Raw genomic sequence first — 18,468 nt, 5'->3', positions numbered from 1 at the left:
TTCTTGAGTCTTTTATCTTGATTTAATATATTCATTTTTAAATAAGAGCAGAATATACATGGATTTATATATGAACATAGATTTCTGTTCAGTTTTATATGATGAAATTTAATATTCCAACTCCTACTACATTTTAAAAGGATAGTTAAATATTAATAACATTGTATTTTATTTATTTTAAAGATCTATTTATTCAGAGAGAGAGTATATGGGGGAGGAGTGCTGTGCAGAGGGATGGAGGGACAGAGTGAGGGGCAGACTCTCTGCTGGGTGCAAAACCCAAATTAGGGTTTGATCTCCTCTCCTGGAGATCATAACCTGAGCTGAAACCAAGAGGCAGACACTCACCCAACTAAGATGCCCTGGTGCTCTGATATTAATAACATTTGAAAAAACAAATAAAAATAATTAGGCACTCAACTATCATATTTATTGAATATTGCTTTAAATATTTATTGCAGTATTTGAATATGACTTTAGAAAAATACTTGGCTTACTAATAAAAAAACTTCATAGAAATACATTTTCTGTAGATTATACTTAATACCTCATAGCCCATATCTAATTAATAAAGGCTGTTAAGTTCACCTCCAAAATTTCCCTTAAATCCATTCACATTTGTCCATCTCTATGAGCATCACCCTAGTTTAAAAAAATTTTTTTTTTCTCTTGGGTGATTGCAATTGCCTCCTTCAATATTCACTTTTTCTATAAAGAAATCAGTGCACTCTTTAAGTAAAACCAAATAAAACTAACCTGATTAGGTGACATTCCAGTCTATAACAAGTCAGTGGCTTCTCATTGTTCTTTTTTTTTTTTTTTTACTTAAGTTTCAAGTGTTTATTTATTTATTTATTTATTTAGGTTTTGTTTTTATTCAAGTGTGATTTGCCAACATATAGCGTAACACCCAGTGCTCATCCCCTCAAGTGCCCTCCTCAGTGCCTGTCACCCAGTTACCCCAACCCCCCATCCACCTCCCCTTCCACAACCCTTTGTTCATTTCCCAGAGTTAGGAGTCTTTCATGGTTTGTCTCCCTCTCTAATTTTTCCCACTCATTTCCCCTCCTTTCCCTTATAATTCCTTTAACTATTTCTTATATTTCCCATATGAGTGAAACCCTATGATGATTGTCCGTCTCCGATTGATTTATTTCACTCAGTATAATACCCCCCAGTTCCATCTATGTTGAAGCAAATTGTGGTATTTGTCCTTTCTAATTCTATGTCTGGGGAACAGCCTAAGTCAGAAGAAAGGGAAATTCTTTCAAAGAACAAGTAGAAGAATAGAAGCTATAAATACAGAGACAAAAATCAGTGGTTAGAACTTTGAGGGCCTTCGATGTTCTTCCACAGATGAATGGATAAGGAAGATGTGGTATATATATACAGTGGAAATTTACTCAGCTTCTCATTGTTATAAGGCTAATGGCCATTTTTCTGCTTGCTCTTTGGAAGAATTTCCCTCTCTTCTGACAGATTTTCATGGAGTGCAAGTTCCCAGTTGTACATACTTAGAGCTTCCCATCTTCCTTCTTTATAGCATGTGCCATAATTGTCCTTCCCCCAGAAATATAAGCCATATGACAGCGGTATATTTCCTATCTTGTTTATGGGCTTAACCCCACCAGGATGTGTAAATATAAACATATAATAGGGACTCAATATTGACTTTAAAAAAAGAATGAAAAATAAAAATAACGAGTATTTTTTCTTGATTATTCATAACCTCAATTGTGAATAATTCACCTGTAAACATCAAGTTAAAGTAAAATTGTTAATTTTCCTGAATGTATACATATTCACTATTTTTTATTCCTATACCAACAGATTCCTCTTGTCCAAGTAACCTCGTTTTCAAGTACAATATAAAAGCCTGCAATAAAACTTGTCGATCATTGTCAGAAAGATATAGGAGCTGTGATATAGAAGGTGTTCCATTTGATGGATGCACTTGCCCTGATGGAATGTACCAGAATAATGAAGGGAATTGTGTTCCAAAATCTCAGTGTGACTGCTACGTAAGTGGCGAGGTCATGAAACCAGGAAAACTCATCAATATTAATAACAACAAATGGTATGGAAATTACATATATACTTGTTATGACTTCGAAATTAAAGGAAATTTTTTAGAGAAATAGACTTTTTAGAGAAATAGACTGTTCTTAAAGTCTTTGTTAGACCTGTCACTTTTTAAATTTTCTACTTCTTATTGAAGTTAGTTATTGCTCCCTTTAAACTTAAGTGCTCACTGCATTATAATGGCTCTAACTGATTTGTCCTACTTTTGTTTGGTTTTAAATACCAATAGAAAAACATTCTAGCAGTACGTATTCTACATACAGAGAATGCAAAATGATTTTCTATTGAGACAATGCTTTCTAGTTGTCTCTCAGCATTCACCATTCGACAAACACTTATTAAATAGATATTTGCCATGTGCCAGGCCTTGTGCTAAGGGCTGAATTTACAAAGATGAGTGAACATTGTCTTGGACTCACAGAACAAAGGTGCTGACTATTGCAGGGAGGTTTGTATACTATAATATGGGAGCAGAAAGGCCAGTCACTACTTGAGGAGATAATGAGAACTTCTCAGAGAAGAACATCATTTGAATTTTCCTAAGAAATGAAACTTTTTTGAGACAAAATTAAAGTGGGAAGAGAGATTTCCAGTAAAGTAAACAGAATGCATTCAAGTAGGAAATGCTTGAAAAGTGTTGCACATGTAGGTTCTTGTTATATAGGATCACACTGGAAAAGTAGACAGTGGCCAGGCTGCACTCAAGTTTTTGAACTTAGTTCCTGGGCAGTAAGAGAAATTGAAGAATTGACTTTTTTATAATGGCTAACTAAAGAGGTTGTGATTTTTACAATTTCAGGCAAAGTAATTTACCCATATTTTAATTCTATAAGCAGACATAGCAATTCTTAACAACATGAATGCAAAAATGAAGTAGCCATTCCAAAAAATTTTGGATGTACCTTCTCTCTTTTCTTTAGTTCCATGAAACTATCACTTAGCAATGAACGATTTTTCTTGGCCATTTAAAAGGAAACCATAGGTAACAACCCCTTTGCATCACAGCATACAAAAAACATTTGGTTGGGGTTTGATAATGATACTTTCTCTGCAGATGTTAAGGAATCATTAGGTTACTTTTTTAATGAAACTTAGGCTATCACCTCCAAATTATGGCTCCCTTTATTATTACCCTATTTCAGACCCACATGAGCTCTTACTGGCATCATTGTGAAGTATAACTTGCCTGTTCTTTTCTTTGCCTTGCTTCTGTCTCGTATTTCTTGCACTACCTCTAAAATGACTAACCTAAAACATTATTCCGATTGTGCCACTTAGCTGTTCAGGAACTTTAATGGTGACAGTTGCCGAAAGAATAGAAACAAGCTTGCTTGGCATTTAAGACCATCTAAAATCTGGCCCTGACTTGCTTTTACCACTTGCCCTTAGCATGCTTCTTGCCTCCTATCCAGACAAATCATTGGCATATCTATTGTTCTTTCCAGCATCACAGCTTCGCATCTTATCAGCAGTATCTGGTGACTCTTACTTGCCCATCAAGATCCAGCCATCATTTTCATGTTGTCTCTGATGTCATGTAGGACCTTGATTGTATATTCCTATGATATGAACAGGGCTGTATCTTATAATTGGGTACATGTAATAGAGTTTGTGAGGCACTGTGTCTCATTCATCTACTTGTGATAAGACTTGTGAATGAGAGGTTAAATTTGCTTTTTTGGGGGAGGGGAGGATCCAATCTCTTTATTGTCAGGGTATCCTCCCTGTGACCCTCCCCTCTCCAAACATATAGAAAAACTCAAAGCTTGAGAGTGTCTTGGGAGGGGAAGTAGAGTGTAGAGAAACCTCTGTGCTCTGCCCTCTGGCCTGGGCAGTGCCAACAGGGAGGGCGCAGGGGGAAGGGAGGCCAATAATCCAGCCTGCAGAGGGTGTGACACTGGCTGGGATGTGTGGGGGAGGAGGTGCCTGCTGCCAGATCTCCTGGGATCCACCAGGGGTAGTGTCCAGGGGTGGGTGTCTAGCTTTGGGCCTGGTCCAGTACACACCCTTCTCCTGCCAGTGGCCATTGCTTATATCAGGCTGGTTACCGCAAGGCCCCATCCTCTGCGTCCACGTCCTGGCTATGCTCCAGCTCTTCCTCACTGTGTGTCAGCAGCCCCTCCTCATCGCCATCTTCTGGAGCCTGTGCTTCTTCCTGGGGCATGCCAGCCTCAGAAGTTGTATTAAGAAGTTGTCATTGAAGTTTAAATGTATAATTTTCTTCTATTTCCAGTATCTGTCGGGATGGAATTTTTCTTTGCCAGACTCCCATTAATTTAGCCCAACGTAAGTGTTGAAATCATGATACAATCTATCTAGTTGGGTTAAAATAAGAAGATCAAGACGCCCTCGATTAACAATTTCCTTTATCCTGCAGAGAATTGTTCTGGAGGAGCCGAGTATGTTGACTGCAGGAACCCTAGGGCACAAGGAAGAGTTGATGGTAAATGTGGCACTTGGAGCATGCCTGGTTTTGATGTAAGTGACATGGCATTGCAGTTTAGCCTTTTCAAACATTTCATTGTGTCAAGATGGAAGCAAACTAAAACAAACATCAGTGAAAAATAATTGAAGGTCATATTTATTGTGTTATTTTGACTTGTCAAATGTTGGCTCTAAATGTATACTTGGTCTATATTTATGCATTGTAAATTAATTCTGATACTGTGACATGTTAGAATAGTACCTTACAGTGTACATTTTATATTTATTCTCATAGGAGAACTTGCCTTGCAAAGCTGGGTGCTACTGTCCAGTAGGCATGGTGCGAAATTCTAAAGGGAACTGTGTCTTTCCTGAAGACTGCCCATGTTCTTTTGGTGGATCAGAGTATGACCAAGGAAGTGTTACTTTGGTTGGCTGCAACAAATGGTGAATAATCAAGAATTACTATTTTATATGTTTTGGATATTAGAAAGTACAGTCTGCTTTTATTTTTATAAGAAAGAAGTCATACTTGGTTTGTGTGAAAAATAATGGTCAAATGTAGTTTAAAGTGCTCTTTTTAAAATAGAAACTTAAGATTATTTTATTTTTATTGAAGTATAATTGATATACAATATTATATTAGTTTTAGGTGTATAAATAACATGGTGATTCAACAATTATATACATAATGAAATGATCACGGCAATGATGTAGTTATCATCTGTCACCATATGAAGTTATTACAGTATTATTGACTATATTCTCTCTGTTGCACTTTTGGAAATAGTTCATTTGGCATTTTATATGGTGAACATCATATAATATAATGACAACTGCAAAATTTAAATCAATATAAAACAAGGTTTTTTGCTTCTTTATAAAAGTAGTATGAATATGTGAATCTTGGCATAATATAATTACCACACTCTATCATTTTTTTTCTTTTAGTACTTGCATAAAAGGATCTTGGAGCTGTACACAAAATGAATGTCAAACCGTCTGCCACATCTATGGGGAAGGTCATGTTAGAAGTTTTGATGGTAAAAGCTACAGCTTTGATGGTCTCTGCCAGTATTCATTTGTTGAGGTAATGACTAGTGTGTTTTGTTATAATGTTTTTATTCTTAATAATTAATTTGTAGACGAGCTCTGGAGAATTTTATTGTCAAAATGTGAAGTTTAAAGCAATAGTACCTCAAGTGTTTCAAGAAATTGAAATATTACACAATGGAATGCTGACTTGGGAGACAGTAGGCCTAGATTTCAGTCCTGACTTTATCATTTCTTTGATGTAACTCTGGCACATTCCTTAATCCCTCTGTGTCTCAGTTTCCTTATCTGTAAAATGGGGGGTGGAAATAGCCACCATAGTATAGTATTGGAACATATACTAAGTGTTTGATAAATGTTAGATATCACCATTTTAAGAGCAGCACTTACAGCAACAATGACAGTTACCATTTTATAAGTGCTTCTTTGCCAAGCAAATTTATTACATTTAATCATGACAATACTCAAAAGTTGTGAAGATGAAGAGATTGAGGTTTAGGGAAGTTAAGCAATATGAACTGCTAAGTAGAAGATGCCATATTCAAACCCAGATCTGTGTCATTCCAGAGTTCATGCTTAGCAGGTGCTAAGCTGCTTCCTAAGTCACATCTAATCACTGAAATTTGAATTGTTTTGTATTTATGTGTTAGTTTTGGCTGAATATCAAGTTTCATAAAAATCACAAAGGGAGGAAAACACCTTTATCATCTAGCTATTTTCAGAGCCTAGAACTAAATCAATGGTTATAAACTATATTATATAATTTAAGTACTGTGTACCTATGGTCTAATTCTGAACTTGTATAGAAGTAACAGGAAAACGGCCAAGTGAAAGCAAATTAACTAGGTTGGACTCAGCTAAGACTACTATCTATATATGCAGTTAAACTCTTGTCTTTTGGAAATTCCCTAATATAGCATATGGTAATTTATTTGAGTTTAAGGTATCACTGTCTAAGAATTAGTTGATGCAAATATTGTACTTGAGTTCCACATCACTGATATTTATTAACTATTATTATAATTTACTTCTTAAAGGATTATTGTGGTCGTGAAAATGGCACATTCCGTATTTTAACAGAAAGCATCCCATGCTGTGAAGATGGGCTTACATGCTCAAGAAAAATCATAGTTTCTTTTCAGGTACAGTACTATTTCTCTTTATATATTTTTTCCCTTAGATTATGAATAGCCAGATAAAAATGGTGTTATTGTAAGTCTATCTTAATTTACAGGATCAGAATGTTGTCTTGCATGATGGAAAAGTAACAGCATCCAAAATTACAGAAAGTAAGGAATGTGGATTCAATGGAAATACATATTCTGTGCATACTGTTGGCCTGTACCTGATTCTGAAATTTTCAAATGGAATAACCATAATTTGGGATAAGAATACAAGAGTTTCTGCTATATTGGATCCTCGATGGCATGTACGTATATCATTAATAAGTGATGAACGGGGAAGCAAAATAATTTGTTTCTGAGATAATTTGTCAATGGAAAGTGATAGAGTGGTAGTTTCTGTCATAGAACAAGCCTGCCACATACAGAACCTTATCATGAAACATGAAATGTAATCAAAGATGATAGAATCTGGTAAAAAAAAAAAATGCGATGAACCTGAGACATTCTAGTTTAACCTTGATTGGTTACTCTAGTTTAACCATGCTTGGGTAAAATTTTAAGGTACCCGGTGAATGGATAAAATTAAGTGTATTTCTTGGAGCAAATATTCTAGGAACCTAGAGTGTATACTCCTGTATAATTTAAAGCTAATGAATATAATTTGTTTTTTATGATTCTGAAATTGTAAAATTAAATTCTAATTCTCAATCTTAGTTAATACCAAATCATTTTGTGATATAAAATATCTTGGATTAAACAAGTGTAGACTCTTATCCACAGATTCTAGTTTCCTTACAAAATTTGGAATTTAAAATAGATTTGTGATAGGGTCACCTGGCTGTCTCAATCAGCAGAGCATATGACCCTTGATCTCAGGGTTGTGAGTTTAAATTCTATGTTGGGTGTGGAGCCTAGTAAAAAGAATAATAAAATAGATTCATGGTATTATATATAATCATAATTTCCTTATCTATATATGTCTACATACAACTGTAGTATTGCTCGTTTTTAAATTTTCCTTTCTGATCTCATCTCTTAATATCTCTGTATCCATAGTACAACCTACTTGTTGATTTCCCTTTCTGATCTCTGTAGGGCAAAGTGTGTGGTCTTTGTGGAAATAATAACGGTGACCTCAAGGATGATTTCATAACAAGACATTCAACAGAAGCTATTGGAGCACTGGAATTTGGAAATAGCTGGAAAACGAGTCAAAAATGTTCAGACACACTACAACAAAATTTCCCATGTGACTCAAACCCATACTGTAAAACCTGGGCTGTGCAAAAATGTGAGATCATCCGGGACAGCATTTTCAAAGAATGTCACCACAAGGTAGTATGGCTCTGAGAGCAGTGACACCGTCCCCCACAAGGTTTTGCTCCCAGAGACTCATGTGCTGTACTCTATCTAGGTGGACCCCGAAGCTTACTTAGAAGCATGTATTGAAGAAGCCTGTGCATGTGACACGCAGGGGAAGTACTTGGGATTCTGCACAGCTGTGGCTATGTACGCAGAGGCATGCAGCGCAGTTGGAGTCTGTGTCACATGGAGAAAACCAGATCTCTGTCGTAAGTAAAGTCCATGTGTTATTCTTTAAAAATGTAATGAGATCCAATTGTTTTGCTAGGTAATCAGTCTCCCTCTCCTATTTCCTATAAAATACATATTCTTGGGCAACCCAGTTTAGCGTTGCCTTCAGCCCAGGATGTGATCCTGGAGACCCAGGATTGAGTCCCGCGTAGGGCTTCCTGCATGGAGCCTGCTTCTCCCTCTGCCTGTGTCTCTGCCTCTGTGTGTGTGTGTTTCTCATGAATAAATAAATAAAATCTTTAAAAAATATATATTCTTGTACCTAGAAAGTTTTAAAAACATGTTAATATGTTTATCATGGGAAAAGTACATATTTTAAAAAATAGAGCACCCAGCACAGCACATCACGTTCAATTTTAGTTACAGAAGTTCTTGTGTTAACAGGAGAAAAATTAAATACTGATGGAAAACATCTCTTATTTATATTTAGATGAACAATGAACTGTTTACTTATCTTGGTATAGTCATATATCCTTAAACATTTACCTCATCTACTACTTTAGGTTAAAGTCCTCAAGCATTATTTTTTAAAACTTTTATAGAGCGCTCGTCAAGACAAACTATAAAATGAATATAAGCTGAATCTCGGTATGTATGGAATATGATTAATTTAGCAGAAATCAGTCAACTCTTTCATTCTAATGGAAAGTATCATGAGAGAGAATATGATAAATGAGAAATATTGCCATTGAATCCACATTTTGTTCAGTTTATCATGCAAAACTGAAATCTTTAGTTACCTCATTCAGGAATGGCTATTTATATATTAAATAAGCCTGATTTCCCCAGACTTATTTTTGTAACTTAAGCTTGACCATTGGAATTATGAATCTGGACTATTATCTAAAATATCTCAAAATGGGAAAATCAATAAACTTTTCTACTTCAAACCAACCTTAGTGTGAAATGTCAAAGGAAAGTGCTGTTTTGATCCTATATGCTTCCCCTCCGTTTTTTGTGAACTACTTCAGCTTGTATGGCAATTTGGGTAAAGCCAACGGGACTTGATAATTCAGACTGATATATTCTAGGTCTGTTTATTGTTAATATCATCCAAAATCCCTTTTAAGAATGCTTTGGAAAATGAAAGGTGAAAATCATCATATAATGAATGGCAGTAATTTGAAATGATTCAATTATAGCTGTCTTCTGTGATTATTATAACGAACCTGGGGAATGCAGTTGGCGCTATGAACCTTGTGGTACAGTGACTACAAAAACATGCAGAGACCAAGTTATTGGCCAGAAATTTTCTGCAGTTTTAGAAGGTAAAGTGTATTTTTGTAATATCTATGAAATAGTGCAAATTATATTGATATTTTAAAACTGAAAAATGATGTTAGTTTCTGCCAATTCAGTCCTATATTTTGTAAATTAATGAATAGATATTTATATTTATCATGATGTTAATATTTCTACATTAGAAACATTTTCTTTAGACATAAATAATTTGTTTAATAAGACAGATGGTGGGGGGAAAACACAGTGCTATGATCCCATTGTCAGTTTTTATACCTTCTGTTAGACAATATAATTTGTTGAGAATGTAGTTTCAGAATGCAATGTATAGTATAGTCCAATTTACTATATCCCACACTTAAATAGTACTTTCTTCTTAGCATTACATATCTTAGGAAGAAGTGACAAGAGAACAAGATGATGAAAAAACTTCCCAAAGTTGCCTCTGTGTTAGCTCCCAGGCTTTGGGATCTTTCAAACTCATTTTATTATGATATCTGGATCTTCATCTATCCTTATTAAAATAGATATTTAGAACTGGCATTCACATTTCAAGATAGGTGTTTATCAAAGCCTTGTATTATGTTCAACATCATGCCATCATTAAAGTAGCAAATTACTTTAAAATATCTTAGGAAACATTTTAGAAAAAAATAAACCAGCCAAAATTTGTAAGTTGTTAGGTTGATATTCCGTTGCAAGAGTATTTGAATCTTATTCAATTTATATATTTTCATTAAGAATGTGATATCATTTTGCTATTATCTGCTTCAGTTCCTGTAATCATTTACATAACTTTACAAATATAAAATGTAGTATGACACATTTCTATAAACAGAAATGAACCGTGGGTCATTTTTCATACAGGTTGTTATGCTAAATGCCCGGATAATGCTCCTTATCTGGATGAGAACCTCATGAAATGCGTCACTTTATCTGAGTGCAGCTGCTTCTATAATGATATCATACCAGCAGGTGGAGTGATTCAGGATAACTGTGGAAGAACATGGTACATGTTCTATTAACTTTCCAATAAACCATTCTGTTTCTTACATTTTTATTTAGAAAAAAATTAAAAATATATAGATATAAATTTTAGCTCTCTTATTTCTAAATGAGAACGCTCATATTGAGTTTTACGTAGGTTGTGCCAGTTATTTTGTACTTTCAGTAAATCCACATATCAACAAATGGTTTGTTAAATCTTATAATACAGAAGACAGGACAGAAAAAGTCACTTGTAATTTTAGGTAAAAAAAGTTTTAATTCTGTAAATATAAGATCATGTTTATAGGCTTCAGACAATGACATGGAAGCAAAGAGGGGAAGTCTATAGTAGAGCAGCATGACCATCAGTGTCATGTTTGAAGCCAAAAATGTAAGAACCAAACTTTACAGCTTGACTGCAAAACATTCCTTCAGGTATCAAGAATGCCTCAGTGAAATGATTATGAATAACAAATAGTACAGCATGTGAACAAAAGAAGCATATTCCCAGGGAAACAATTATTTACTGTGCTCTTATTTGTTTTTGTTTTGACTTTTCAAGGTTAGACATTTTGTTGTTAAATTTGGGAGGTGTATATCATTAGAAGTTAAAATTTCAACCTCATTTTTTTTTAATGTAACTTTCAGCTATTGCATCGCAGGAGAATTGGAGTGCAGTGGTGAGTACTTGCTTTTTACTTGACTTGAACTAGGGAAGGAGAGGTAAAGGCTAGGAATCTTTTCAGATCATCAACAGCAAAGGAGTAGGTACTTAAGGCTTCCAACTGCTCCTTCTTTACTGGTTTGGGACAATTCCACTGCACTGTATTTGTTCACTTTGGGTCACTTCAAAACCAAATCTGCTAAGGTATTCCAACAGCTGGCTAATGGAGGCAGTTTTGCTGCTGCATGGGAGACCCTGACCATATGTAGACACTGGGAATTGAGGGAGTGAGACATAAGTCACAATCATTTCATAAGGGAATGGAACAAAAGGTGAGGATTAGATGGATAGAATTAAATGATTGAAGGATCACTTATGAGCAACAGAGATCTTAAGAATAAATCTCAATAAGCTTTAAAAGAATACATGAGCTACTCCTTGTTTTGTATCAGAAAGGGTAGTAAGTAAGATAAACAAGATACAGATAATTCATAGGCATAGGTAAGTAAAATAAATAAGATACAGATAATTCATAGGCAAATTCATAGGAAATTGAGATTTTTTTCACAATGTTTCGTTCTTATAATAGTAATTTATGATTATTTCAGAAACTGCTTCTGCAAATTCAACATTCACAGGTAAAATCATCGTGATTTTCAATGTGTATTTCTGATTTCTTTTTGTGGGAAATCTTTTATAGTTTCACAAAAGTCTGTGCCAGTAAAAAGTATGCTGGTAAATCTGTTATAAAAATTTCAAATTAGAATGAATAGTTATTAGAAAATCTGTCAAAATATTATTTCACTATACTCCTGTGTATTCAGTTAAGAATATGATAGAACATACATTAGGTAATGTATGCTTATTAGTTAAATATCATCATCCAAAGCCTGACATTTTTAGATAGTAATTGGAACAAGTGGAATAAAAATGAGTTGAATGTGATCTCTCATGAAGTAAATATTTTAAAATCATGATTACACTGGGAAGTAATCTGAAAACATAGAAATTAAAAATTAATTTCTTTTTCTTAACTCATATATTTGCTATAAGGACATTACAGTTATGTCCATTCAAGAGAGTGTGGAGAGAATGTAGTTCACCTTTAGTTTCAGGACATGTAATTTACTGGCAATATAAGTATACTTAGAATTGCTACAGTACACTTATATATTCCTGTTTTGCGTGATTCAAGGTGGGATTTTGTTTCCTATAGATTGATATACAGAGATAGTGTCAATTAAGAGACAGTAAATTAAATTGAAACTTAGATTTTGAGAATATATTTAAAATTGTGTTATTGTCTGTAAAATGCTATTTAAATTTTAGTTACTACTGATCACTTACCTATAGCTAAGTTATAACATGTCAGGGTTCTGAATCTTATTTCTTGGCCCTTAAATAGACCTTATAAAATTCCTATGAGATTTTGGCTAAGTGGTAATAACAGAAAATAGTTATTTTTGATGGACTTATCATAAATATATAAGGTTATTTGTGTTGATTTAAATGAGAGATTATTTTGTCACTTAACCTCTGAATACAATTTTAGAAATGTTTAGTTTATAGTAAATGTTTTTTTAAACTAAACTTCCCAATAAAATTATTCAAGTAATTTAATTTTCATAGATATTTTCTTCTCCCACAGTTTCTACTACAACAGTTACCTCCATATTAAGCACTGAATCAGGTAAAAAAAAAAAAGTTTGCCTTTATAATTTCTAAATTGGCAGCAAAGTGAATTTGCAATTCTGGCAATTTGGCCCTTTTTTCAAATTTGTCATTCCCTATTTATTTCCTAAATGCCAAATAGCAGAGTCTATATCCAACTGTAATATTGGTGAAGAACATCTTCTCTATTCAGAGGTTATATATCCTAAAAAGAATATTCTGCATACTACTAATTTGGAGAAAATGAAGAAAATTCTATGTTAAATTCTTTAAAAGTAATTTGCCATTTCTCTTTTACTAATATCAAGGAATCTTAACTTTAATTGAATGATTTCTAATACAGCAATAGCCAAAGAACTAAAGTTTATTGAAATGCGTGAATATCTCAAAAACGAATTTAACTGTTACATTAATAATTATTTGCATTTTAGATATAAACATGTCACTAGATAAATATTTAATTTTGTCTTTTAACACAATTTAACATACAGTCTCAAATATTTGTCTCCTTCTTTGTATAGTAATTACATCAGTAACCAGTAGCTCAGGCACAGGTAAGTCATAATCTTCAACCACCCAACTTAATCAAGAGGGCATTAAAAAAAAAACAAAACCACCTTTTGCAATATTATACCTTTATGATGACATTTTATGGGGAATTTTGTCTTGTTTTTAAGAATGTTTTAGAGGAACATTTTGGAAAAATGTTATACAAAATTATCTTTTCTTTGCCTTTTACAGGTGGTCTAAGGATTTGAAAGCTTTAATTTTACATGCTAACATCTAATCACCTATATGATCAAATTTCTTTAAAATTTTAATTTCAAATTGATCCATTTGACATATAAATATAGATGTTCTCAGAGGCATAATTTCCCCACTATACAAAATTAATTTTTTCCATCATTTTCTCTAATTCAGCAGCTTCCATTCCAATGCTTATGACATCAAGCAGTGAAACAATAGGTAGGTGAATCAGAAAGCTTATAAAATGACAAATACACGTTTTACATATATTAAAAGCGGTTTTTTAAAATTTAAAATATATTTCAATCAACATTATCCACTCATTTGTACGTAGGACTTTTTCTTCCCCTAATTAAACACTATTTCTCTTTCTCTTGTTATTAATTACATACTCTATTTTTTAAAAAATATATGTATATAAGGGTGCCTGGGTGGCCTAGTTGGTTAAGCATCCCACCCTTGATTTTAGCTCAAGTCCTGATCTCAGGGTCTTTATATCAAGCCCCATATGGTGCACTGTGCTCAGTGGGGAGTCTGCTTGTCTTTCACCTTTGCCCTCTGCTCCTCCCCTTGCATGTACATGTGTGCATGCTCTCTTTCTCACTAAAATAAATAAATTTATGATCATGGTATCTCCCCTGCCTTAAAAAATATGTATATATATTTAAATCCATGATATTTTTCATTGAAGTATAATTGACATATAACATTATATTAGTTTCAGGGAAACCTCATAGTGATTTGGTATTTCTATATATTACAAAATGATCACAAACCTAGTTAACATTCTTGAAATCTCAGACCATGTTTTGGAATCCCTGTATTTCCAACCACACCTAGTTCCAAGCTATATATTCAGTAAATATTGTAGAATAAATGGATGATATTTCTTTTTCCCTATCCCAAATTTCAAATTTGGATTTTTCTTTTTTTTTCTTTTTTTCTTTTTTCTTTTTTTTTCTTTTTTTTTTTTTTTTTTGCGAGGGGAAGGGAAGAGGGAGGCACAGAACTTCTGGGGAAGGATAAACTATTAGATTTATTTATATTGATAAATCTTACACTTTATACATTTTATTCACTGATGCAATATTCTTTCTCTAAAATACAAATATATAGTGCAAAATGAAGACTATTTTTGGATTGTAATTTTATGTCATGATATAGAATTATGACTATAATTTTGGGTACTTTGGTAATTCTTATTGTCTGATTTATTTGACGATTAATATATGACTTATATTTAAAGGGCAAATATATGTATCTTAAAAGTATCAGCCATTATACCATGGAATATCATTAAAAATACCCAACCTAACAAGTTTAGTTCTTACCAAACTTTCTCTTATGTTGTATGCCATTAACAACACTAAGCACTACTGACTTGTTCAGTATAAATCTTAGAAAGACTGATAGGTTTTAGAAGTATTTTTCCCTATTCTACAGTTGTAAATTTCCTTGCCAAGGCCTAGCTACAGTTTCATCCTGATAGTTCTTCTAGGTTGTTTCTTATACAATGCAGAATAAATTTCCAGCTACATATTATTTCAGCCATAAGCAATGGGCTGACTTTCTAATTCTTGGCCTGGTTCTGTTTCCAAGATTAATTTCATTGCTTTATAGTTCTCTTTTGGTTAAAATCATTTGTCCAGCTATTAAAATTGTTGAATCTTGTGACCATGTAAGGAAATAAACCTACTCTTGACTGTTGATTTGTAAAATTGTATAGTTATGCATGAGTCACGAGTAATTTCAATAACTATTTAAGGTAAAGGTGTCATCCTTATCCTATATCACAGTAGGCACTCAGAACGAAGAAAACTGGCATGATTTTTCCAGTTAACACATATATTTCCTTTCATTTCTTTTCTTTCCCCAAGAATTCAGTTTTGAATATGATATTTGGCAATTTTATTTTTCCAACACTTGGTATTATAGCAAGCAAACGTTTTATATAAAACAGAAGGTCATGAGTCAATTAAGGAGTTTTTGTGAGCAACTAATGAAGTTTTAGATAAAAAAGTCTAATAAACTTTAAAACACTACAAAAATCTCATCAATTATCTCTACCATACTATTTAAAACTCCTAAATCTAATGTAGAATTGAGTTATAGTAAAAATTACTCAGACGATTTTTTCCCTCTGAATTCATGAGGTGTCATTTATGACATTTAATGCATAGCCTTGCTGAATCCTAGGGTTTTATTTAATTTCACTAAAGTTCCAGCGAATATTTCATGTTCTATAAGCATAATATTACTAATTTAGTAAAATGTTGTAATATACTGTATCACAAAGATCAGATGAAAAAGGAATTTTCTGGTGTGATGTAGAGAGAAATCAGCATTGTTTTTCTTTTCCTTGTTATCTGTATAAGCCAGAATTATTGCCAGAAATTATCATTTCAAAGATGTGAATCATTAAGGCTGTGTCAACATTTTTCTAAAATCAGGAGACAAAAATAATTTTTTCATGTTAAAATTCTGTGCCACATATTGTATGTGTTTGAAATAAATTTACTCAAATAATCCCAATCTGCAGAAAACATTGGTTATCAGGTTATCAAACAATGATATCTTTCCAGCATTCTTTAATAGTGTAATGTAGCTTATCTTACTGCTGGAATAAATCTGTATGTGCTTATTTCCCAGATGAACTGAGGCATACAAAATTGTGGTTATTAGTTAATTCTAAATTTTAAATGTGAACAGCAGTAGTAACACTTGTTTAACTCTTAGTTCCTCATTCTCTATCCCACATCTTTCTGAGACTATGCCCATATCATACATAACAGGAGGGAATTTAGAAGTCATGCAAGGAATCATTGATTTAGTTTTCCAAAAATCTGTGACTTTTAGGCTTGCATCATACCACTTGTTCATCTTTGTTGATTCACTTAACTAATTGAATTAAATTGTCTACTTCAGCTTGTGCTATGAACTCAAGGATTGGACACCAAATATTCAGACTGAAATGTGACATTTCTGAATTTGAACAACCATAAGAGACCACATGCCCATTTACTTCTGACTCAGAAATCATAGCAATTTATATAAAGTCAGTATGGCAATCAGGAGAATCTTAGAAAGTGCTAGTTGCATGTTTACTGGTTGGTATATTTTGAAGTTCTAAAAGGAAAAAAGAAAAGCCAAGTCTGGTGGTGGTGTTTTTCATTATCCATGTAGGAATAAAATACTTCATTTTAAGACACACCAACATAACTTTTTGTTTCCTTTTTAAACTTCGTGTTTTTTTCTAATTTCACCCAATAAGCATCATACCATAGTGAAAATAAAACCATTTAAAATATTTGCCTTGTGAATATTTTTTAAAGAAATAAAATCTTTTTGTGGAACAATTGCCTTACACAAATTGTAGACTTGAAAGTCACTTTCCATTTCTTTTTAGTGACATTCATGGTGTAAAGGTTGAACAGCAACTGACAAATTGTGATGAATTCATAGCTGCATAATGATTTTTGTTTTTTAGCTTTTTAGGGGTGAGCTGCTTGATCAGTGATGAGAAAAGCAGATGCCAAAATAGGAGTGTAGTCATTATCACTATCAAAGTTTATTGTTACATTCTAAATATAGTATTCATCAACTAAAAATATTTAAATAGATATTTAAAAGCAGAAGCCTAACATTTCCAGATACAATAAAGCTAGGAAAGCACATCATTTTGAAGGGGTGCTGCCTCTTCATGAACTCTCTGCAATATGTGAAAGGATTCTTTCTTAGACATGGAAACCCATTTCACCCAGGATTTTACTTATAGATTAAGTGTTCTAAATGTAATTTCATTTTGGATAATATATATATGCTTTTGAATAGACCCAATGTGATTAGTGGTTTGATTTAATTTAGTCAAAGCTTTTTTACTTTTATTTTCTGCTTTAAGAAATGAGTTTGATATAAAAATATGATTCTAGAACATATAGGTAAGATTTATGTTTTTAAAAAATGTCTGAGCAGAGGGGACCTATAGGGCATTATCATGTTCCATGGATGAAGTAATTTTAATCAAGTACTGGATCAGATGCTTCCCTGAATCAAGGACTTTTCACTGACCATTAGTGTTTTGTTTTGTTTTTCATCTATAACTTGAAGGAGTTAAATTATTTTAAAGTTTCTTTCCATAAATTTAAATGAGCTTTCTCAGATGGATGGAAGACATTCTTGCCAGATAGAAGCAGAAATGACTAGGTCTTCAGGAGTGAATGATGTTTATTTGAGTTTACACTCAAGCCTCTTGGATAGAAGCTAAGGTATAATTACACTGTGGCATATATCTTTGAGGTAAAGAGCACAGAAATTAAATTCACTTTTAATGAAATTGAAAAACATTACAGAAAACTTTAAAACACATGGGAACAATAGGCAAAGAAAAAGCTTTCCTCCATTCATTACATATCTCTTTTCTTTTCTATTAAGTAAATGCTTTCAGAGGGTTAAAGTGCCCTGAGAGAAATCTAGCCAACCATTCCAATAAGTAAGTTCTTGTAGAATAAAAAAATGTGCAATTGTGGGTTTTTTTTGGTATGTTTAATTATAAGATCTTGAAAGAGAGCTAAAATTTACTGAGCAGTATTATAAGTGTTTGATGCATTTGATACAAGGATTCTGCGAAGTAGATACCATAATTCCCCTGATATACTAACAAGGAAATGGAAGCTAAAAGAAGTTACGTTATGTTTCCAAGGATGTTTGCTAAAAAAGGCTGAGAGAGAATGAAACTTGAGGACATGATCTTCTAGATTACATGCCTAGTGCTGCAGTGTTATTTGAGAAAGAGAATACGGTTAAATTTAAGCAAAATCAATCAAGAAATGGAATATAATGGCATATTACAATTAAGATTTGGGACATATGTTAAATGGATGGTTT

The 18,468-nt window shown here is 33.1% G+C and overlaps 1 long non-coding RNA gene across 5 annotated transcripts in view; it reads left to right on the top strand.

Annotated features, from left to right (window-relative positions):
- The window catches only part of LOC140617267 (uncharacterized), a 237,500-nt gene that overhangs the window by 37,178 nt on the left and 181,854 nt on the right, over window positions 1-18,468 (top strand). For 3 of the 5 annotated variants that reach the window (XR_012017495.1, XR_012017496.1, XR_012017494.1), the window contains exons 21-35: window positions 1,831-2,077; window positions 4,316-4,368; window positions 4,460-4,560; window positions 4,802-4,953; window positions 5,458-5,596; window positions 6,597-6,701; window positions 6,794-6,988; window positions 7,779-8,018; window positions 8,098-8,254; window positions 9,419-9,544; window positions 10,383-10,524; window positions 11,151-11,804; window positions 12,815-12,856; window positions 13,359-13,391; window positions 13,759-13,803. This is a non-coding gene — a long non-coding RNA (uncharacterized lncRNA). The remainder of the gene's footprint in view (window positions 1-1,830; window positions 2,078-4,315; window positions 4,369-4,459; window positions 4,561-4,801; window positions 4,954-5,457; window positions 5,597-6,596; window positions 6,702-6,793; window positions 6,989-7,778; window positions 8,019-8,097; window positions 8,255-9,418; window positions 9,545-10,382; window positions 10,525-11,150; window positions 11,805-12,814; window positions 12,857-13,358; window positions 13,392-13,758; window positions 13,804-18,468) is intronic. The other 2 variants (XR_012017497.1, XR_012017498.1) reach the window with 2 other exon arrangements.

This window comes from Canis lupus, chromosome 25, assembly GCF_048164855.1.
Source record: "Canis lupus baileyi chromosome 25, mCanLup2.hap1, whole genome shotgun sequence".
In the NCBI taxonomy this organism is placed as follows: domain Eukaryota; kingdom Metazoa; phylum Chordata; class Mammalia; order Carnivora; family Canidae; genus Canis; species Canis lupus.
This window is presented reverse-complemented; position numbering and strand designations above follow the sequence as displayed.